This window comes from Catharus ustulatus, chromosome 6, assembly GCF_009819885.2.
Source record: "Catharus ustulatus isolate bCatUst1 chromosome 6, bCatUst1.pri.v2, whole genome shotgun sequence".
In the NCBI taxonomy this organism is placed as follows: Eukaryota; Metazoa; Chordata; class Aves; order Passeriformes; family Turdidae; genus Catharus; species Catharus ustulatus.
Window position 1 is genome coordinate 37,045,781 of NC_046226.1, and position 24,139 is coordinate 37,069,919.

The 24,139-nt window shown below is 39.1% G+C and overlaps 1 protein-coding gene across 3 annotated transcripts in view; it reads left to right on the forward strand.

Annotated features, from left to right (window-relative positions):
- Positions 1-3,368: 3,368 nt before the first annotated feature.
- The window catches only part of TTBK2 (tau tubulin kinase 2), a 75,745-nt gene continuing 54,974 nt past the window's right edge, over positions 3,369-24,139 (forward strand). Inside the window, exon 1 of one of the 3 annotated variants that reach the window (XM_033063982.2) lies at positions 3,369-3,636. The gene's annotated coding sequence lies outside the window, so the exon portion shown is untranslated. Of the gene's footprint in view, positions 3,637-4,287; positions 4,472-24,139 lie in introns of those variants that run through there. The other 2 variants (XM_033063984.2, XM_033063983.2) reach the window with 2 other exon arrangements.

The window sequence follows — 24,139 nt, forward strand, 5'->3', positions numbered from 1 at the left end:
GCAACTAAGTCCCAGCAGCTGCTTGCTCATTCCCCCACTCCTGCCCCAATGAGGAAAAAAGTGGATAAAAAAGACAAACCCCATGGGCTGAGATACAAACAATTTAATAATTGAAACAAAATATAAAAGATAATAACAATTAGACCCTACTAATAATTGTAATGGAAAGGAGAGAAAAATAAAACCCAAGAGAAACAAGATACACACGTTCGCCACCCACTGACTGATGCCCAGTCTGTCCCTCAGCAGCCGTTGACATCTCATGGCCAACTCCTTCCCCATTAAGATACTGGACTAGTTCTGTGGTATGAAATACCCCTTTGGACAGTTTGGGTCAGCTGTCCTGGCCATGCTCTCCTCCATTCTTGTGCACATCCTCACTGGCAGAGCACAGGAAGATGAAACACCCTTGATTTAGAGTAAGAACAACTCAAACCCAACTAAAACATCAACCTGTTTTCAACATTATTCTCATACTAAATCCAGCACTGTCCCAGCTACTATACAGAAAATTATCTCATCTGAAACCAGGACAGTTTGCTTTACTGATTAATTTTGCACCACCTGGGATACTTAAAAATCTCCAGAAGAAACAGAGAGGTGCCCATTTGCTGTGGTTCAGAGCTGCTGACTAACAGCTGCAAATAGAGACACATCTTTACATTGAGATAGCCAACTAGAACTAACAATGTAAGAGCTGAACAAAAGGCATAGGACAGGTTTTGGCTCAGGGTAATTTTTTCCAAGGGATATCAGCACAATGCATCTGAGCCTAACTACAGGTACTATCAAAAAAAAAAAAAAAAGGAAACTAGAGTACCTCAATTTCATATTCTTATTTACATAGAGATTTTAATGTGCTGGTGGGTTTTTGGGTTTGGTTGTTTGGGGTTTTTTTTTGGTATGTGGTAAAGATATTCTGCAAGTCTGCACTGACAGAGGAAACGCTGGTGTCTGTTATACTTACCAACATCTCTGAACCTAAAATAGTAGAACAGAAAGCCTTGAAGAACCTCTTGGTGTATTTCTGGAGCAGTGAGCTAAAAAAGATTAGATCTCTGCTGTAAGGACTTCCTTCACATAAGTGGAAACAGATTTTCCTTTTGAAAAGACTCCGTTTTAGTTTATTTTTTTTCTCTGCTTGACTTTTATTTGAACCATCCAGGTTTTGTCTGCTTATGAAGAACATGAGGTAATTTGGAAACTTACAGCTCACTGTACTTCAACTGACAATGAAGGAAAGGCTATTTGGTCTTCTAAAGCTTTCAGCGTGCAAGAAGACGTGTACATCTGGTGAGATTCCCATGATAATGTGCATGCCAGTTGTACTAGATAATGAATGAATTAACCTGTGAAGTTCCCAAGTGGTAAGAGAAACTATGCCCCTTGGATCTGAAATGATGAACAGGTAAACAGACAAACCAGATAAACAAGTTTGCTAAGGCCTTTCCATTCTCTTTACTTGAATCAGAAAATTCTCCTGAAGAATTGTACACCTCAGGCAACATGTCAATTATTTGGGGAACAATAAAGAACTCTTCACAAATAGATTCATATTCATGAGCTCCTCATTACATCTAGCATGCAGGAAGTTTTGTTGGTAAAACTTATTACTTTAAATAAGTAGTGGTAAGGGTGTTTATCTACCCTCAGTTATAATCTGGGAGGAAAAACTGTCTACTTTAGAGTGAATGTGAAAAAATTATATTTGGCATATAAGAAGAGCAATTATCCTAGAATAAGTGTGGCCTTTGCAATGCCTTTAAGACAGATTTGAAGGAATATTAGTTCCAGTCAAATATTTTCCATCTGAGAAATTTTAAGTGCCTTTTAAAGGTAAGCAAAACCCGTACTTCCTTTTTGTAACCCAGGAATAGATGTACTATTGTGTATAAAAAAAGGCAACTCTCTCTACCTATTGCCATCAGCATAGGTTCATTTCCATTCACAAAATGAACATTTCTTCACTCCACCAGCTTTTCTATTTTCTTCAACTGTTAGGACACATACCATACGTATGCATTCACTACATACAGAGAAATGTATGCTTGTCACCAGTGTTTATCCACACCACTGTGACTGGAGGCCCACTGCTTGAGGCAGTGCCCTTTGTTAATGAAGAAGCGTCTTCCCGAAACTGGCACTGAGCAACTCGCAACTGTTTGTGTTCACTGCTAGGTTTGGTTCACAGCTCCCACTTCTGGGTAACTCACTTGTAAGATACCAGAGCTAAAATCTTGCTGTTCATAAAGTAGCAGGAGGAGATACTGTTTCCTAACCTTACTCTTTAACTGTGATCTCCTTGTGATGAATGAAGAAAGGGCTTAAATTATTCACACTGTCTTCTCATCCAGCTGGCAGGAGGGAGATAAAGGCACTTTTTTTTTTTTTTTCCACTTAAGGAAACTTTCCACGAGGGAAACACTACGGTGTGTTTACTCACTTCATACAAGCTGCTGTGCCCATCGCGCAGCACAGGCCTCTCCTAGGTGCTGGTCTGCCAGACGGATCCAGCCTCTGGGCTGACCCTGGCCTACAAACGCGTCCTGTGGGCTGCTGTGCGATGATGGCACCCACCGAGGAGCGCCCGCTGCAAGCCTCCAGAGTCTTGCCTGCAGTAAGGATCACCTGTGAGCGCGGGAAGCCTTCCCTCACCCAGGCACGGGACGCATCCAGCGTTCCCTGCTGTCACCGTGCGGACCCAGGGGTGCCAGCCCTGCTGTGCCCCCCTGCAGAAGGGGACAGAGGCCCCCGCGGTCACCCGCCTCCTCCGCCCCGGCCTCTCCTTCCTCAGCCCTCTCGCCCCACCCGCGGCCGGGCAGCGCCCTGTGCCCATCAGAGGCCGGGCAGCCCGCCCAGGTACGGACAGCGCGGCCAAGCCCCGGTTGCTGAGGCGGAGGCGGCACCGCAACGAGGACCCAGCTTCCCGCCGGCAGTCGCCCTGCGGCGGCGAGAGTTTAGGGCCAGGGCCAGCGCCAGCCCCCGCACGGGCACTGCCCCTTGTCGGGTAGCTTGTCGAGAACGGGAACTCCGGCGTCCATCCCGCGGCTCGGCGCTGGGGCTGCGCGGGGGCGGCCGCGGCTGTACCGGCGCTCGCCGGCTCAACCAACCCCGCACTGCACAGCGCCGCGTCCAGGAGCGCCCCCCCCCCGGCGCCGGATTGACCGCGCTGAGAGCCAATCGCCCGTGAGGAATCTCCGCAACTGCCCAATCACCGCTCCGGAAATGGGATGTGGGCGGTGCCCCGGGGGACAGCGGGCTCGGTGGCGCCGCGGCCGAGGAAGGGCGAGCGCGGAGGCGGCGGCGCGGGCGAGCGCGGCCGGGCTCCGGCCGGCACTGCCGCAGGGATGGCGGCAGCCGCGGCAAGGGGCTCAACCCCCGTGGGGAGCGCTGCGAGCTGCCCCGTGACCCGCTGAGCGCCCTCCGCCTGCGCGCTGCCGTTACCCCTCCCCGCGGGCCGGCCCGGCTCTGCAGTCGCCATAGAGACCGCGCCGCACGCCATGGGGCGGAGGCTGGGCCGGGGGGCGCCGCTGTAGCCCCCGCCTCACGCCGCACACACCATCCCCTGTGGGGCCGGGGGCGCCGCCGAGACTCGCCGTGCCGCCCCGAGGAGCCGCCGCCTCGGCCCCGTTCCAGGTGAGGGTTCGCGGTGCTGCGCCGCGGCCGCCGCCGTTACCCTCGCCCCGTCCCCGGGGGCGCTCCGGCCGCCTCGGCGGGGCGCGGCCCGCGGGCTCCGGCGGCCGCCGGCCCGGCCCCAGCGGCTGCTGCGTGGGAGCCGCGTCGCGGTTTTTGTCCCCGCGGGAGAGGGAGTTTGCCGGGCGCGGGAGCTCCGGGGGCCACGGCCCGCCCCGGGAAGGGCTAATTCCAGTGGGGCAGGACGGGGCGATCCCCTCCGTGGAGTTAAGGCCGGCAGGTCTGGCGGACTCCGGCAGCAGTCACTGCTGCCCCGGCCTCTACGGAGAACTCAGATTTATAGGCACGAGATTTTTTTTTTTTTTTTTTTTTTTTTTTTTCCCTCCCACTTGCTGCAAGAAAGCAAACGGTACAGAAATTTACGTGTTCTGACGGCGAAAGATCTCTGTTTTAAAATAGCTGCGTCTGTGTTTGCAGCTCTGGGTTGTGGCATGCGTGTGACGGCTGCTGTGTGGGCACGGCTGGATGGGAAGCGGGCTGTCTGTCGCCTGGCGCTCTGAGCGCTGGAGCCATTAGCGGCACTCGCATCGATCCGTGCGTACAGATACGCCTGGCTAGGCCGCGGGGGCGCGCAGCACGGCGCGCCCGGCAGCGCACCCACTGCGCGTGGAACGGCGTTAGAAACCTGTTATTGCACGTACTCTCAGCTTCACGGAGAGGAAGCGGGAAAGCACCTTGTTCCCAAGTCTGCAGAGGATCGCTGGAGCTGCAGCGGCATCCTTAGGCTTCTGTTGTCACTCTAGAGCGAAGGCAATGAGAGGATAAAGCTCGCGACGAGGTTTGTAACCTCTGGTGTGAGCCAGAGCAGTTGGAAACAACTGCTAGTGTGAGTGGGGGTGGGAGTGCAAATAATAATATTGATGTATTATCGTTGGGGGCGGAGGGAGATGGACACAAAGGAATGACCCCGGAGTATACTGCAGCCTTTTGAGAACCTTCTACCGTATTTATAATAAAGCTGGAAAGGGCTACAGAAAATGAGTTATTAATTAGCGTGTTGTGGCTTTCTTAGTTAGACTCTATGTGCAGAACCAGTGTAATTTCAGCTTAAATATTCTGAATTAGTAAACTGTATTGCAGGACTGTTGAGGGCTTTAAAATAAATCCTACTCTGTTTATGTATCTTGTTAGCCTTAAAGCGTGTGGTTAGTTTCCCTGTTGTGGTTCTGGAAAAAAATGAGTAAATTCAAAAAATGCATTTTGTGTAGTTAATGCCTTGCCTCTGTTGAACACATGCTTGCTATGCTTGTAGGTATGTTAGTTCATTTTAGCTGAGAAAACAAAAGGTCAGGACTTATTTTGCTGCTCTTGTTTGATTTTGGTAATGTTTTTTAAGTCTTAATTATATGAATTCATGAGACAAAGATACCAGATACCCAACATTTTTATTTTGTGTTAATATTGTCCTGAATACTTTCCTGATGATGATTAATTTGCTTTACAGAGTGAATTATGTTTAGCAAAGTAGTAGAACTTTCTTGACTTGTTAAACCAGAGAGTTGTAAAGATTTGTTTGGCCTGTCAGTGAAATTATATATAGGGAAGTTTGACTGCAGTAGTACAAGTAGTCATTTGTCAAAAGTTATTTTGAAAACAGTGCATCAAGATACAGTTTAAAAAATGTTTAAAAGAAGGAATCAATTATCCCTAAAAAACACTTTATTCTTCTCTAATATATTCCTGATGTACCATTATTTACTTGAAGCTCAGCATCTTTTTAAACTTCCTGCTTGGGAAGGATGAGGTTTGAATGAGAAGAACAAATTGAGTGACTGGAATATCGTGACGTTGCTTATGTTTAGTGTAGTCACTGTACTACTGCTGCATACTGCAGGCCCTGATACTTCTAACATCACAAACTCCAGAGAGGCTTTTCTTAACGTGGCTGATTTTATCAGAGGGATTTTTGAGTATGACAGAAGAGAGATATGAGTGGGGTTTTTCCTTGTTCTAAACTGCTTCTAAGTGATCCGTTTCTACCAGTGCTGGATGTTTGTGTACAGAAGGTTAAGCATTTGTTTAGTGTGTGAAGTTGCAGTGTATGGTATATTAATATACTGCCGTGTTTTCTGTTTTTGTAAGGGCTTGTTTGTCTACTGGGAATGAATTGGTACTTTACAAAAGGGGATTGACAGTTTTTGTGTATTCCTGTGTCTTGCCTCGTCTGTTTCTTTTTCTCTGGGGAAACACTACACAAAGCTTTTGTGCTAGGCTGGAGGGGAGGAGAAACAGCTGCCTTTTCAGTACAAGACACCAGGATTCATCGTGGTCTCACAGGGATGTGTTGTGGTACATGGACCAGTCACTGTCCTTCCTTCCTTGTTCTGTAAAAACACACTCTCACCTCAAGAAACCTGAGTGTCCTTTGACTGATCTCACAGAAACAGCATGTTGTGCCGTGGATCTAGCAGATCAGTCTGCAGGGCCAATTGTTAAAGTATTGGTGGGCAAGAATTAAAACGTGCAAAATCGCCAAAATACAAGGTTTATCTTAAGGGAATTCAAGAGCTACAGTTCATGTGTCTTTAAAAATTTCTTGTTACAAACTTGACTTCTTGTTCAGGATTAGGGTGAAAGAAACTTTTTCAAATCTTTTACCTTTTTTTTTTAATGTTAACTTTTAGAGGTGGAAATAAAAACCATTTCAGCTGTATAAGAGTACAACTGAATGGAGCAGTTTCATTTTTCTGCTTTCCATGCACAAGTAGAATGCTTTAATGCTTGTATTGTATTCTCTGTCATGTAGTGGCAGAGTAAAAGTTGACTTCACTCTAATTGTTAGAAATATTGAGTGCTATCTAATGTGGATTTTAGTAACTATATCTTTTATGTTCTTTCATAATAACTTCTTTGAAAATTTCGTCTAGTCTTTTACTTGTCGTTTACAATTTTATTTATTTATTAGAGTCTGAATATTCCCCTCTTCTTGCTTCAGTGCTAGGTGTTTAGTAGTGTGCTTTTGAGGGAATCTAGTAACTTGGATTTTTTTTTTCCAGCTGCTTATGAAATGGAGATGCCATTCTTAGCCGTGTAAATTTATAGTCTATCATTCTCTGTATAGGCTTATAGGTCACTAGTCTTGAAACCTAAGTAGTAGAAAATTCAAGCAATAAAATCTGGCCTTCTGACACTTCACCTCTTGATCTGGTTGAAAATTCTTTTACCGTTTTTGAGATGTTGTACAGGTCATAACTTTTCATCAGTTGTTTTTCAAAATTATTTTTCAATTAGTGGAGATGAATCTTGGAAAATTTGAGAAGGTGTTTTGGGGAGAAGGGAAAGAATTTGAGAGGAGTGAGGAAAGGAGGGCAAATTGAGAAAATGAAGAAGTCTTGAGTATTTTTAACAAAACTATTTTGTTAAAAAAATTAAAGTATTTTCATTGCTGTGTTCAGGCATGTTTTTCTGTGGTTCTTGTCCTGTGTGTTTGAGAACTTTTCATCACAGAATTGCATCACTCAAATGTTATTTCATGTTGCTACTTTTTGTCTAAAGAGATAAATCAATTATTGAGAATTGCACTGATGATGAACTCTATCCACTAATTCTTTGTTTTGGAGAAATGTGTGTATGTAGCTTAGCCTTGCATTTCAGTGCAGGTAGTAGTTGGAAGAGTTGAAGGCCTCTTTCATGCATGAAGTTTGCCAGATCACTGATGGTATTGATGAGGAGAGTGATTTTCTTCCCAGTACAAAGCCGTCTGATGTGTAAGGGAAGAGTAAAATATGCTGAACTTGGTTTGAGAGCTTGTAGAGGATGTCAAGTCTCTTTAATGTGTAGCCACGTTTTTCTATCTGGGCGTTGCAAAAGGATTTGCTACTTGTTGCAGAGACAGGTTGCTATGTGGAGCTCACATGTTGAAAAAGGTAAAGAATCAGGTTTTTTGTCATCCGGGTCTGTTTCTATAGAAATAATTTTATTATGTTTTTGATACACTTCTCTCACAGCTGAAACAATGCAAAATTTGTTCTACTAGACTCATCTGCAATTAAGAGAGATCTTGCCTTTCAGAGCTTGTGTCTTTTTAATATTTGGGAATTGTCCTCAGTCAACAGCTGCTTCTTAATTCTGAGAGGGGGTTCATTCTGCTCTCTGTCACTTCCCAGATAATTCTCAGAGAGTATTTGTTGCTTCTGTCACGCTCTGTCTCAGGGTACTAACGTTCTGTGAGGGTTTTAACAACACTTATTTGATTCAATGTTGTTCAACATAGTAAGAATTAGATTGCTTGGTTACAGGGTGTATCAGCAGGATATGTCTTGTAGCAGTCAACTTTACTTGTCACCATAGTGATGCTTCAAGTGCCACTTGTAGCAAGCAGTGTGACTTCTGAGCATGTGAAGTATGACTCTAGCTTTGCAGTGTTAAGAATTAAAAAAAGGGGAGGCAGTGATCTGTAAATAGGATATATTTTTCAGCATCAAACTGGTGACTTAGAATATACTTGTATTCTTGAGTTATATGCTGCCTAGAAAGAATTTTCTTGTCGTTGAATTTATCAGCATATTGAGCTTAATAGATCTAGAATGGGCATTATCAACTGATAGAAAATGTATCAGACAAAGAATGACTGTGCTATTCTTGAGTTTGATTGAATTGAATGCCCTGTTCATATGTGATGCTTTGATTTTCCATCTGCAGTAGTCTATAAATAAAATCAAAGTATAATTCTGTAAGTCAAGTCAGCCTAGAACAAACTGTCATGTTTTACTCTGAGGGTTGAAGGAGAGGAGTTGACATTGCATCTCTGTTCTTTTTGTGTGTTCTTTTTGTGCTTTTGCATTAAGATCTGGAAATTATTGTGATAATCATGATGGCTTTGGGTGAAATTACAGTTTTGAGCAAGACAGTGTATCCGGTGAGGAAACCTGTTGAATAATTCATTTGGTTAGAGAAAAATCTTGAAAGAGTCACAGGGCATGAAGAAAGGATTGACTGGTCTTGTGGGAGCAACGTGCTGCCTGACCCAGTCAGGTCTTGTCTTGACCAGCCAAGGACTGAAATATTGATGCTGAAGCTGAGGAGCAAACTGTGACCCTCCCACAGTAAAAGAGATGTGTGCAGAAAGGAAGCTCTGTTATTGACTGTCTGGTGATAGTTGTTATTTATTTATGGATGTACATAGACAGAAGAATATTTTTCACCTGTTAGCTCCTGCAGATGAAATTGCACATTATTGTTAAACCAGTCTAAAAGTTGGCCGCTGTTTTTAAGTGAAAAATGGTGTTCTGTGCCTGAGCCTTTTCTAGTGCCCATTGATCTCTGAGCTACACTGAGTCAACTCTCTAACTTGGCAGAGAATGATTGTAAAAAGGGAGTTGTTTGTATTGTTTTCTGCCTGATATATGTTTGCAACTCTTGCTAGGTCATGCTGTTATGTTCACTCTGAATGCATAGCTGAGATAGTCGTAACCAGATCCTTTCATTTACTGCAGCCTGGGTGCTCAGCTGACAGGTTTTCCTGCCTAGTGTCAGTTCAGGGAGGACACAAGAGAAAGTGGAACATTTTATGTGAAAGGCTGCTTTGAGGTGATGGTGCACTTTCTTTGTTAATTTGAAGGCAATTTGGGTAGGATGCTAATTTCAGACTGGACATTTCTTCCTGTTGTTCTGAAATATTTCATTAATTTTGAGCCTAGGATACCTCAGTCATGTGGCAGTGCTTCTGTATGTATCTTTCCTTGATCAGCCAATTTTCCCCTCGTAATCAGGGAGCAGCTGTACTTCGTCTGGCTTGTTGGAACTGGCAGTTAATACTTCAATTCTGTTGTGAGGCCCTGCATCAACATGTAATGCTCACTGAAATATGTCTTTTTCCTGGAGTAAAGGTTTGGATAGAATTGATTTATGGTCTGGATCAGGACTGTGGCTGACATATGAGTAGCCATGCAGTAGATGTTTGGTGTTGCTCATATTTGGTGTTGACATATTATAAAATGTTTCAGAGCAAGGAGTATAAAAGCACTTAAAAGCTGAATCTTGATCTTAATAAATAAGAATATAGTTATTACTACTCTTAACTGTTTTGATTCTATTCTAGCTTCTGGTATCACTAAAAAAACCCCAACTGTCCACAGATTTCATCCATATAATTGAATGTTTCCTGTTTCTCAGTAGAAATTGCATAACCCTGCTTGTCATATGATTGCGTGTCCACATTATGCTCTTATAGAGTAGAGATTAGTTGTTGTTTAAATAATAATTTCAAAATGCAGAAGTATCTCACCACAGTTTAAAACTGAAAGTGCTCCAAGCGAATGTAATGATTGTTGCTGTTTGAAAAAACAAAAAAGGAAAATACTTAGAACTTGTGTTGATAGAATTGTATTTCCTATGTGTAAATTCAAGAACTTGGAGAATGCTGTTATCAGTGTAGGGATATTACACTTTGCCATTATGGTGTGATGTGTAACTGTTTCCATATATCATTCAACCTGAAGTAAAACTTCTAGTTTTAGACAAATAATTTATATAGATCGAGTGTACAAATATTCAAAATATACAGATATGGCAGATTATAGGTCAACAGTACAATCAGGTTTTGTAGCCCAGGCTTTAATTTGGAGAGATTTGGAATTGAATGTCTTTATTTACATACAGCCAGTATTTCTGAAAACATGTAACACTGTTATGCAATGCTTTTTGTTGTTAAGTAAGGGATAAAATGAAAACCTGTAAAGGTTTCCGAGAAACTTTGCTCTTGTTTTTAGGAACAATTGTACACTTGTTTGGAAGATAGTTAAAATCTGACCTTGCAGTGTTCACTCTTCTGATGTGTATGTAGTTCTTATAATTTTTGTGAGTCTCTTGATCCCCATGTTTGTAATACATAAACTTACTCATTTTCATGCCTCATCATTCTGCCTTTTTTTTTTTTTTTTTTTTCCCAACTGATGCCTGGAATGTTTCTTCTGAACTTAAGACAGTCCCAGCAAACTAAATATGCCTAGGATAATTGTATTTTCATAATGAAATATGCTTGTATAATTAACTTTCAAAGACAAAAGCCTCATCACTTATCTCAATCTGACTAGGTGAAGACCAAGGGAATTGTGATTATTAATGCTAACTTTATGTGTAAAAGCAGCTTCTCTAGGACTTCCCCAAACTGTGTGCTAGCAATAGTTTGAGTAAGAGCATATAGTGTAGAAAATCATTGTGTTGTCTTTTAAGAATTCAGTAATGAGGAAGCCACTGAAAGAGTTAATGAAGGATTTTATTACTAGAGTATTTTTATTAATAAAAATAAAAGATCTTGGAGATATTTATTAAGGAATCTAAAGATTCAGCCTTTTACTTGTATGACTTGTGTGTCAGAATGAAGATTTTTTGCAATTTCCTTGACTAAAGCAATTTCTATTAGATAATCTGAAGGAAATGAGATTCATAAATTTGAACATCACAACTGGATATAATATTCTAGCAGCAATTCTACAATGAGCAGATAGAGAGATATTATGATCTCTTAGTATTTTTTCGCCTATTTATCCATAGTTGTCATAACTTTAATACTCCAGGAAATGCATATATCAGGAGTGACTGATTACTGCATCTTGTTAGGTGATGTTTCCATTTGTTCTTTGGTACTTGATGGCTAATGTCTTCTTGTAGCTAAGTTGGCATGTGTATAGTTTGATTGCTGTCTGTGTAACCTGTTGGTGCCATTTGTCCTTTATCACTTCCTGATCTCAGTATCAACTGCAAACTTCATAATTTTTTCCTGAGTAAAAAGTGTTTTGGTATTAAGTAAGAAATTGATTCCTATGGGAGTAATTAGACAGATATTTGTTCAGTTAACTCATAGTTATATTTTGGGACCTATTAATTAATGTATGATTGATTGATTTTCTGACAGAAAGAGGCTGTACTGTGTGATATAAACTTAGATGTCTTACAGAAGTGTAAATGCCATAATAACTATTATCCTCATAGGCCAAACTTGTAATGCCATAGTAAAAAGTTAGTTTGGTAGGAAGGGGAACTTAATTGAATGGCCGTAGTTATAGTGTTCTCCTTTAAATCTTTATTAGTCAAGTCCCTTTATTGGTATGGAATTGATGTCGAGCTGATGGCCCATAGTTACAAAAGTAGTTTCTTTTATCCTTTCCAAACTTTAACATCAGTTATCTTCTGGGGTGTTCTATGTTCCGGGAACCTTTGAATCAGAGATCTCCTTGAAAATTCCTGTTAAGATACAAGTTATTCAAATGGGTCCGTCTCAACGTAGCAGCCTCTCGCTATAGCTGTGCGGACTGGAAGGCGCAGCGCGGTGCGGGGACGCTGGGGGCTCCGTGCCGGCCTGGCCCCGCTCGCTGTCCGGCCGGAGCCGCCGGAGCTGGCCAGGGTGCTGAGCCCTCGCCTGGGGTGCCCGTGCTTCCTGAGCCGCCGTGACAGCCGGCAGCTGCTTACAGGGCTGCTGCTGGCAGGAGCGTCGCGTTTTCTCCTATCACTGTATCCTGGGACTTGCACAGATAACCTACATGCCTTTGCTACTTAGAAAAAAACCCACAAACTCGACTGTGAAAGTTTTCCCTGAGCCGCAGCTTCTGGCTTTTTAACATCTCCAGTCATGCTAAAGTCATCATGGGGACCAGATTCTTTGCTGTCCAAATTATACCAAATGCATCAATACCATCCACAAGCAAGGGATATAAACCTTTGCCAATGCACTTCTGTAAGTGATCACTCTGCATTACAGTGAATTTTCAGGCAGTGTATACGAGGCAAGAAACATCATTTTACCTGCAGCTTAACAATTTTCACAAAGCACCTCAAGAGAATCCTATAAAACAGCCTCCAAAGATGAATCTGGAAAGTAGCACTTAAGATCTACAGACAATTTGTTGTCTACTCCAGCTTATTGCAAGTATTAGTTTCATTTTTTCCTCCATAACCCAGAAATTCCTATGTCCTGTCTTTTTGTCCACACCACTTTTTTTTTTTTTTAAATATTGTAAAGATGATCAGTGATAGCACTAGTTTAAATTATTATTATTAAACATACCCCTCTCCCATTACTTCAGTAATTCACTTTAAAAAATATTTTACTCATTTAGTGTTAGACCATATTCATTTGAATGTGTATGTAACTACACTGCCAAATTTACTGCCATTTTTTGTAAGTATTTATAGTTGAAGACATGAATCCTCATTGATACAATTGCAAAATTCTGTATTTCTGTAAAAAAAAATATATGGCATATATATGTAAATATGTAAACATATATGTGTATAAAAAACCACATATACATGTAATGTATGTATATAGATATGTATTAAAAGTGTTGTGTCATATTCTTTGTAAAAAAGTATGTTAGCATAGCAGTATTATAAAGAATACTAAGTTTCTGATTCCCTGAACTAATTTTTGCTTTGATGCAGTTATACCTGAGACTCTTGACCAGAGCAGAAGCTCTTTTGATGGCCACTTCAGCAATTCTGAGAAAGTAGGAACAAGAAACGTGAGAGAAGCATGAAGGTGTTTGAACATCTAGCATCTTCCTCCTTCTCCCCTTTTCCCATTTAATTCCTTTTTCTCAGGCCCTTTCTGGTGAGAGTTTTGGATGCCCTTCAGTTGTGCAGCCTACATGGCTCTCAGGCAAGAGCTGGGATTTCTTGGCATGGCTTCTATACTGTGAAGCATGAAGTGAAAAGGCTAGAGCAGTGTGTAACTGAAATTAAGGGAACCTGAAGGAGGCAGCTGTAGATGTATAAAAGGCAAAAATAGAGGATTAGTTTATATATTTAGGCTTCATGTGTGTGAATTGTGTGTTATAGTCTAAACATGGTGACAGGAAGTAATTTCCATGATTTGTGTTTTTTAAAATCCTTGGCATGTTTTGATAAACTTGCTTCATTTCTTATGCGTCACCATATGCATGACAATTTTAGTTCACACGCAAAAAGAAATCCCTGGCTAGTTGATTGAACTATTTTAATATTTTGAGAGTATGACTATTGCTCTATCCATGAGTGGTTTTTTTTCTCTTAGAAGTAAATGGAAGCCTTTCTGGTACTATTTTTTTTTTAATTTTCAGCTTTAAAATTATTACTGAACAATTGTTAGTGGTTATTGAAATCTTATTTACTAGCTGCCAGACTGAAGCAAAGCTATTGGATGGAAGCAAATTAAAAACACTTTTTGAATTCAATACTGCAGCCATCAACACTTAAATAAAACTTCTGGAAATGCACTTGAAATTTGAATCTTTTCTCTTGTTCCCATCAACCTTGACAACTGATAATGACCAACAAATGGATTAAAAAGCCTAATTTTGTCGTGTTTTTTTCTTCATGCTGTAGGGGCTTGTATGGTTTTAAATATTTAATGATGTGGTAAAAGCCTGATCCCCTTGGGGAAGGAAGTTCTATGTCACTAAAAGTGTGTGATCACTTCTTTAGCAAACAATGTAGAAATTTTTGTAAAATTCTTTCTTATATGCAGGTAGTGCCATATCATAAATAGGTGTATATGTGCTGAATGAAATTAGGGAAAAAATGCCTTAATCCAGAACAAAGAAAGCTTCCATGGTATTGGATGTAGTCAGGATTTGCCTCTAAAGTGTTTTCTAAAGGGAAGGTAGAAAATATAAGAATTTAGTTAAAATTCAGAGATTCTTTATGAAATTATGTTGAGGAATATCCAACCAAAACTATTTAGAAAAGTGAAAAGAATGTTAAGAGATGTGAGTATTGTATCAAGTGACAACAAAGTTATGGGAATTCTTGTCCTTTTTTTCATCAGTTTTGCATAGTAATTTGTTTGTGGAAAGAGAGTCATAAATCTTTCCAGTTCTTTTACAGAAATTGTCTATGTCTGCTCCTGAGAGATTAAATGTTTCTTTTTTAGTTAAACAAAGTATTGTAAATTAAACAAAGTACTGAGAATTTTCTGAAGTAACAAAGTAGTTACAAAAATCACATTTGTTGTGGGTTTTTATACCTTTGTTTCTCTTGATGATTGGCATTTAGCAGTATAAAATTTTTGTCCTGTCACTGATATAAAAATTGCTGTCATGTGTTTTGCAGCTACCAGAAGTAACCACCAGTTTTTACACTAAAGTTTTCTTTTTATTCAAACTGTAACATTGCTGTATCTGTCAGTGATTTGAAATGTATTCTGTGAATTGTCAAAAGTCTGACCCTGGATGTCTACACCAACTTTATTAAGATGAAAATAGTCTTGAGGTTAGGAAATATGTATTAATGTATTGGTTCTCTGCATTCAAGCTATCAAACTATTTGAATATAAAAATTAGAGGCATTTCCAAGTCTTTTCTGAAGTTTGGTACAGGGAGCAAAATCTGTTTGGAAACACTGACACAACACTACACCCAACACAAAGTGGAAGGGACAACATGTGTAAAATAGAAGTTGAAGTGATAGAACAAATGGAATTTGGAGTTCCTGAGTGTTTATAATATTTTTTTTCAAAATAACTTCGCATAAGTGCCAGAAAAGAAGAATTTACTTGAGTTGAATTGGTTTGCTTTATGATACCATTCCCACAACAGCTAACAAGTCAACAGTTTTTGGGTGGTAGCTTCTTTCAAGCAACTGACAGAAAATCATACACAAGATTTTGAGTTGGATCTCATAAGTTCAAATAATTTGAATTTGTGTTGTTACAGGGATAACTTCATGACTTCTGTCCTAACTGTCATAACTTCTCTGTCCTCTCTCCATCTTTCCAAACATAATGTATGAATGTAAAATTCTGGAGTAAAGATTTGTATTCAACAGTGTTCCTATGAGGATGCCTAAGGAAAAGTACAAAACCACAGATAATATAAATTATGCTTCCTTCTAGCTATTTTCCATTTTTTTTAGTAAGAGACTTCCTGCACTAAATATACTTAATATATATTTTCAGTAACCCACAATACTTTTTCATATAGTTGACTGTTGTTCACTTGAACCATTGTAAACTTTTAATATTCACAGTATCCTTTGGCAAGAAGTTGCACAGATTAGTTTACTCTGAGTCTGGCTCCTCCTGCCCTTTTTTGATTTTTTTTTTTGGTTCCTTTATTAAATGAAATCATAAATAACTGATTCCTATCCAACTTCTATATGTCTCTAATGATTTTGTAGACCTCTGTTAAGTACCCCTCTCTACTTCCTGTCATCCCTTGAAAAAAATTTGAAGTCATTACTTCACGTGGAAACTAGTCTGTATCCCTGATTATCTTGGCTGGGGGTTTTTTTTGTTTTGTTTTGTTTTGCTTTTTTTTTTTTTAGATATATATGGGAAGGGCTAGAATTGCATACCATACTCAAGGTATTAGTGAACCATGGATATATTTATGATCTTTGTGGTGTTGTCTGCTTTGTCTGAATTCCTAAGATTAGATTTTTTTTTTAACTGCTTGAGTTTGCCATTTTTTCTTACTGTATATCATAATAACAAGATCTTATTCTTGATTGCTAATAATTTCTCAAGTGTTCAATGAACAGTTAGGATATGTTCATATATTTAATAATAACAGCTGGTTATTTTTCTGATGTACATAATTTTATATGTATACACATAGAATTTTATTTGCCATTTTATCTCCTGATCATACAGTACCATGAAGTCACCCAGCAGTTCCTCTTAATTGTCCCCTTAATAGTTTGGGTTGGAACTTTAAAGATTGTCTAGATCCAACCCCTGCCATGGTTGCCACTCTGTTCAAGGCCCCATCCAGTCTGGCTCCTCCTTTTGAGGAAACATTCTGTTTAGATACCCAAGGAATCCATTCCAAATTTGAAAGCAGAGCTGTTAAAGATCTAGATGGAAGATGATGAGTCAGGTTTTCTATATATGAACACTTTGTGCAAAAATATTTTTTTAATGGAACCTGAGTGAAAATATTGATCTTAATAAATGATAGCTCATTAACCTCAAAAAGGTAGCTCTCTGTGCTGTACTTTATATTTACAGATGATCTAGACAAGATGCAAATACTGAAATTACTTAGTCTGGTGATAAAAGGATATTAAAATTATCAAATATGAAGATGGAAGAACTGGAGAAAGATCTTGCTACTCTGAAGTAATGCTGAATCAAAATTATCATAAAGCAGTACACATAGGATAAATAATTTTAAAATTTACAGCAATGAACTTCTTTTGAAGGTGGTCTTGCAGGTTCTGTGAAAATAACAGGTTAGTGCTTACTAACAATGCTGGTCTCCACATCTCAGAGGGGATGTAGTAGAACTGGAAAAAACACAGAGGTGATCAAAATCAGTGAAAGACCAAATAGCTGAAGAGGTAAATGAGGGGGCATATGGTAGGGGTGTATTCTCTGTAGGACTGAAAGGTGAACTGGGAGCAACTGTACCTTGCTCTCCTGTGCAAGGATTAATGAACCTCAAGTGTAAATAGCAGAAGACAAATTGGAAACAAAGATGTGCTTCCCACAGCATGGAATTAGGTTACAATTTGCTTTATGAGTGTTATGAGTGGTAAAGTTTTCATGGTTCAGAAAAATTCTGAAGAACTTGGAGATAAAAAAATCTTAAATACCATCTTTGACTGTGTGTTTTGGGTCCCAGATTGCTATATCCCCAGAAAATATTCTGGCAAGGATAATAATTTGCTTTCTGTGTCCTTGTATTTTCTCCTAGACATCAGCTGCTGGCAATAGTCAGGGACAGAAGATTGCACTAGGTGGATCTTTGGTCTGCTGCAGCCTGTCTCCACTTCTGATTAGCTGTCCATGCTATCTACTTTTCTCCTGTCTAACCTAATTTTTTTGTGCTGCAAATTAAATTGATATTTTTGGATTTGTCCCAACTTAAATACCTTTGCCAAAGTTCCATTTTGGTTCTTTAATACTTCTCTTCCATTTCAAACCTTGAAGGACCTTGGATTTAGGAGCTCAGGTTTCAGGCACTGTTGCTTGAAGCCACCTTCAACTGCAGCTATAAAACAAGTGCATACTCTGACCAAGCCACATTGCTGACTGGAACTCTTGTATCTTTGTAGTTTCCAGCACCAGTGTTTTTTAGGGACAAACTGGTTAGGCAGTCTTAGATGAGATATACCCATTTCCTTTGTTATTGAGTATTGTACTTGTAGATTCTTAGATGAGATATACCCGTTTCCTTTGTTGTTGAGTATTGTACTTGTAGATTTGATCTTGCCTGAGCCCATATGATCATTGTGGAATATTCTGTGAGCAAGAGAGACTTCCTGGCACTGCCCAGAAGCTCTCTCTACAACCATGCCAAACTGAAGGTAAAGTAGTAATTTGTATGCTCTGCTGGCAGTATATCATACGTTTATTCACCTGCCTTAGTGCCACCTTCCTTCACCAGAGCCAGGCACCAAGCCATTTCCCACCTCTCCTGTCATTTGGCAGTGCATAAGGACCCACTTATGTGGCTGTGGCCTACCCTCTGGTGCTAGGGGTGTTGACAGAAGTGCTGAATTGGTCTTGGCATGAGTGTTGCTGTGGTTTTTCATCTTTTCTTTGTGCCCGACTTTTTTAGCATTCTTGATCTGCTGCTGTAAAGTACAATCCTCCTCGAACAACTGAGGTATCTCCTGCATAAACTGTAATGTGATGGTGTGTCTTTCCTCCTTAACTCTTGCAGGGGTCTCTGTGTTGTGTGGCAGGATGGTTGTACGTTCCCCTCATTCAGAAGGCCTGTCAGAGTTTGCTAAATGTCTTGCACTCCTGTGGACTCCCTTGTGTTCCATCTTCCTGTCAGCTAGGCTCTTTTGGAGTCATGCTGGTTGGTGTAATAGTTACTGTCCTCATTTCACACGTTAGCAAAAAGAAGAGCTTTATTTAAGAGCTGTATTTAAGGAGATGGAATATCTATGTATTCACAGCCAGTGCCTTCTCTTTATCACAATACTGCAGCAGATTTAGTTACGAGCCCTAAAGATAAGGATGCTAAGAGATCTGACATTACAGACTGAAAAAAGATCTTTTCCTCTGTTCTTTTTCCTGTTCTGCTTAGCAAGCTGTCAGGTCTCACTCACTGTGTTACTGTGATGTGCTTTATCCACTGACATATCAAGAGAATTCTCAGGTTTTGTTAGTGAGGTCACTTGATGGCTGGTGCTGCAGCCTGAGCACAATGCTATGAGAGCAGTCGTGTGGCTGCCAGCTGGGCTGGGTCAGTGCCACTGGCAGCCCTCTTGATCACTTGAATGCTGTCAGTGCAGACAACGTTTTGCTATTCACATTCAATCCATGTGAATATCTCATCAAAGTTTCTCTGTCAATTTTCTTGTATTTTCAAAAAAGTCTCATTCCCATTTATAGTTAGAGTTTGCCCTGAACTTTACTTGTTTGGATTAAGCATTTAGCTGTGTATATGCCCTTGTATCATTCTTGCACTGTCCTTAACAGCAGCTCTTCTCCTCTGTAAATTGCAGTGTATCTACTCTGAAAAGTTTCATAGGCTTTGGAAGAAGTTCTTCAGAACAGTGTATTGCTTGCCTTCTTGTCTCCTCTAGGTGTGTGTTGTATGCATGTGGTAGGCATTTCTGTTTTTCCTTGCTGAGAGTACAGATTTAAGAAATAATAGAAATAGATAGTACTAGTCAAAAGGTCAGTAGTTTGGAGCATCTTAAAATATCAATTTATCTTATTCCTTGGAATATAAATGGTGAGCTATTAATATTCTGAGTTAATCCTAAGAGGATAACTTACTATTCTGACATTTCAAAAAACTGGAAGCAAAGATTTTAAATCCAGACTAAAAGTAGTTTGATATTATAACACTGTGCTACTGTTTAAAATATCTTAATTGTTTGACTTCAAGCTGTCTTTGTTCAAAACCACACTTAACTACCACTTTCCTACAATGAAAATTTTCCTAGGATCTTGAAACATTATTACTGTAAAACCTTGTATGACTAAGGTAATTACAGAACTGACATTCCATTTTCAAGTTTCTTTGAAGAAGACTTGACAAGTAAACCATTTTTTTTATAGCAAAAATCCATGGTTCTAGTTCCATTTAGGTTTGCTGTCAATACCACAACAGTCTTAGTGAATCTAAGGCACAGAAATACAGCTTTTGGTTTTTTTTTTTCCAAACAAGCGACACATTTAGGGTTTTAAAATTAATTATTTCGTAGTTAAAAAAGGTTCCAGAATCCTCTTTGATTTGTAATTCACTCAGAATTGTGAAAAAAAATTGAAAATTAATTCCACTTCCCCAAGGGTTAGGTATCTGCATTAGTATTTAAGGCTCTGCACCTGAGGCTGAAGTTCCCAACTGGTTTCAGTAGAAAGCAGCACAGTTGTGCAGCCCTTCCCTGTTCCCTACAGCTAACTTCCATTCTTTCTCTCTTTCCAACATAAGCCTTTGGGCTCTAGTGGAATTAGATCAAATTAGGAAATTAACTCACACTCCTGAAAACTACCATGGTAAAAATGTCATGGATTAAATAGAGTTTTTGATATATAACTCATTCTAATTCTCCCCTGACCAAATTTTTCTGTTTTTCTACAGGTAATAAATTACATTCTGTTTCTCTGATAGGCGTCACAGCCATATAATCTCCCCCTGTCACGCGCATACAGATATTTTCCTTTCTCTATGGCAAGATATTGAGTACCCTTTATCTCAGTTGGTCTGATCAAGAAACACTTAAGTTTACTTAAATGCACATGCTATTAAGCCCAATTTAATTTTCAAGTTGTAAATTCTGTTTTGGATTTGACAAGGGTTTTGTGTGCCTAAAACTTGTATGGATTTGGTACATGAATTAGTTGGTTTAGTGAAAGATAATACACTCCTTTGATGAATTTGCTTTACATGGGTTTTCATAATATTTTGATACTGAATTCTCTTGTAAACTGAAAACAGTGTGGTAGTTTGAAATATATATATATATTTTAAATAAACATTATATTTTTAACTCTGTCTTCAAACTGAGAAAGTACTTCCACCTTTGTAATAACAACTGCAGAAGCTGCCAGAAGGAAATACAGACTCTTTGGCAATAGCACACAAGACAGTTGGGAGCTTTTCACACCTGGAATCTGCAAGTGGTGATGAGTATTTTTGGCAAGCACTTGAGAAAGGAAAACCTAAAATGACATTGGTTTTCTGTTGAATTTTTTAAAAGATTTTCTTCATGACCAGTATGGTTGGAAAATTAAGTCAAGGTCTTAAATTCAGTTTTCTTGTTGATGTGGTGAATGATGATTTTCAAAACACCAGCTTTTAATCAATGTACTTAGAAAATTTTCAGGTTTAAGTGTAGGATGGCTTTCTAATTTGGATGTTCAAATAGATGTAAATAAATAATTTCTATCCATAGAATTAACAATTTGAGCATGTTCTTAGCCTTTCTAAGACAGTGGGCTTTACCATGTATGCGGTGAAATTAGGATCTTTAAACATTTCCGGCCCTGATTTTCTCTTTATGTTGACCTTTTAAAACTTTCTTTGTTCCTTAAGTTCTGCTTAAAAACAGAAAATACAGAAATGGAAACCATCTTAGGTAGATTCCAGTTCATTTACTAGTTTTTTAATGAGCTGAAGGCAGGCAGATAGTGCTCCTAATATGCTCAGGGAGTTCCTGATAGTAAAAGGTTGATACTATTCCATAGTGAAGGACATGGATTCCTTTATATGGAACAGAAGTAATCTTCTGTGCTCCCTTGCTTTGTCCTGGGACTTACAATACCTCCATTCAGCCAAAATTGTCTAAGGGAATGATATACATGTACACAAATTACACTGAAATATTGTGGGTTTTTTTCTGGAAATTTTGCGCTGTTGTTTTCTAATACCATATAATCTCTTAGTGTACTTGGATGGGGTAAATTAATCTTTTGCATGGCTGATGTGTAGTTAAAGTGGATAGAAGGGTTTTAAATAATGGATGTCTGTTTGTACAGTAGTCTAGATATTAGCTCTAATGTTTCTTTGCCTTATAGTTTTATACTATAATCAGTTCCCGTCAAAGGCTTGTGTTATGGAACAGTCTATCCTAATTGTGTTGTCCTAGTTACTCCATGACCTGTCATGTGGAAATAATTTTGACAGAAGACTAATTGTCCTTAGCTGTAGTAGTTGTGTTATCTTGAAAAGTTCCTCTGAAGTAATAAACTGATCTGATAAGAAAACTGATAAGTTAATGAATACAGAATTTTATGAGATATATTGCAATTACAGTTGCTGTTACTTTTTTAGGAGAATTATCAAGATGTGTTTTTTGTGCTGAAAAGAACCTTACTGCCACCTAAAAAACTGCACTGCTAAAGGATTCATCTGCTGAATGAGTAAGGGAAATCTTGCACCTTAACTGTGTGTCATTAATTATTCATCTGTTTCAGTAGAATCCAGAACATGCTGGAATTTTCTTAAATTGTTAACATCCTTGTAGCCTGTTAAAGAGCTATGCTGAAAACAACATGCTTCATTAATACAAATGCAGTTGTATTTACTTTTATGAGTCTTTAATTCATCTGTGAAACTTGGAATAGGCCAAACAGTCTGAATTCAAATTCTTCCAAATTCAGAGAAATTTCAGTTTCAGTCTTGACCTGAGAACCACCTCCAAAGAATGCATATTTTTATCTACCCAAAAGTCCTTTAAATGTAGTCATCTCTAACCATGTCCTTTTCTTCTGTATAAATTTGGGGAAGGTGATTGTAACCTAAATTGCACCCACTAGAATACACATTATCTGCTATTAGGTAAGGAATATAAAGGTATTTATCCTCTGCAGTACATCAATAATTAACAGTTTTGCAGGTTATACAGTGTTAAGACCATTAGAGAACACAGCAGAGCAATGAAACTCTGCCTAGATCAGATTGTGAAAAAGGCCTTTAAAAACCATATTCTTGTAACAATGCCTGAGTGTAAGGATGGAGGTGTGTAAGCATCTGATAAAGTTGTGGTTTAGCAGAAGTATAAAGCCTTTTCAGACTTAGATTAGGGAAATAAGACTTCTATCACAAAGAAATTATAAAAAAACCTATTTTGTCCATATTAGGAATTCGTGTAATAGACTCCAATTCAGTGTGGATGTTTAACTCATTGTTGCTGTCCATACCACAGGAAGAATGTGGAGCAAGGAGAGGGGTCTTGAAGGAGGACCATATAAAAGACCCATGGTTGTGAAGGAAGGCTTAAAGCTAAATGTATTAATTTACAGGAAGTTTAAAAAAGTATGTTTAGGTGCTTAAATGAAGTGAAATTGCTATAAATGGAATTTGGTTACCAAAACTGTAACCAAGTCATGTGGTAAAAAGTTGAAATTAAATATAAACAAAACAAGTTATGCTTATAGCAAGGGGAGAAATATACTGGAGTATGTTAGCAGTGAAGAACATTTGAAGTCTTACATATTAATGTGTGCTAGTTCACTGAAAGGGGTTGAAGTTATGAAGTGGCTTGATCAGGTAAAGGTTTGAACTAATTTCAAGCCTTCTGGTCTTGAAAGTTGTCACTGAATCCTTCTTCTGCTTTACTTGAAGTCTTAAAAAAACCAAGATTCTTCAAACTGACTTCAGTATGTCTGTAATGCTTGCAGTTGATTATTAAGTTTCAGGAGGAGTTCGTCACCTTGTCTTCAGGGGCTCAGGAGAGAACTTTTGCCTCCCATGCATGACAGTTCAATGGGTCTTGATGTTTTATTGCTTTGAATACTTGGTTTTCATGATATAGAATAGATATTGTTGCTTTATAATGATCTAGGATGACAAGAGATTTAACAAGGAATTGGTGTGTTAGAATAGGATTGAGGAATTGTATACAAATGAAGTTTTTGTTACTCTGGCCATGCAGATATTACATACAGTAATAATAGAATACTTCTATGACAATTCTTAAAATACAGGATGGTTTTTTGAATGTGTGTGTTGGACCTTTGCCTTCTGTTGTTGATGCTCTGTTAGTCTGCTCAAGAATCCACAAATGAATAGCTCTCAGAAATACTTGTCAGAGTTGTGATTCTAAATTGTAAATTTAAATGTATTAAAAAAAAAAAGCTCAGTATCAAATCAGGAATCAGTAGACTGATAGCAGTATTAACAAAAACTCACTGTCATATCTTTGATTTAATAAAGTATCTACTTTCTACAGGTGATGAATTTTGCTTACGTTTGAAAGCTTCAGCAAAAATCTTACTTGCAATTTTAGATTTTGTTCTGGTGAGATGAATAGTTTCACCATTACTTGTTTTAAGCAAATATCAGGAAAAATAAACCCTCTTGAAGTTCCAGTATGGAAGTGAACAATTTATTTGTGAAGATCAACCCATGTAAGTGGCAGGTGATTGAAAGAGAAGCAAACATTTGAGTTAGTGGAAAAGCTACTGTATGTACTTTAAGCATGTGATTTTGGAAATAGACCCATTCCCCTTCATTAGTGGATTTTTGTTGCATCGTTGTTCCTGACTGTGTTATGATAATTCTGTTATAAAGGACAGTTAGTGTGGTCAGTGGTTAGTAATTTTAAGGGGTTCACATAAATG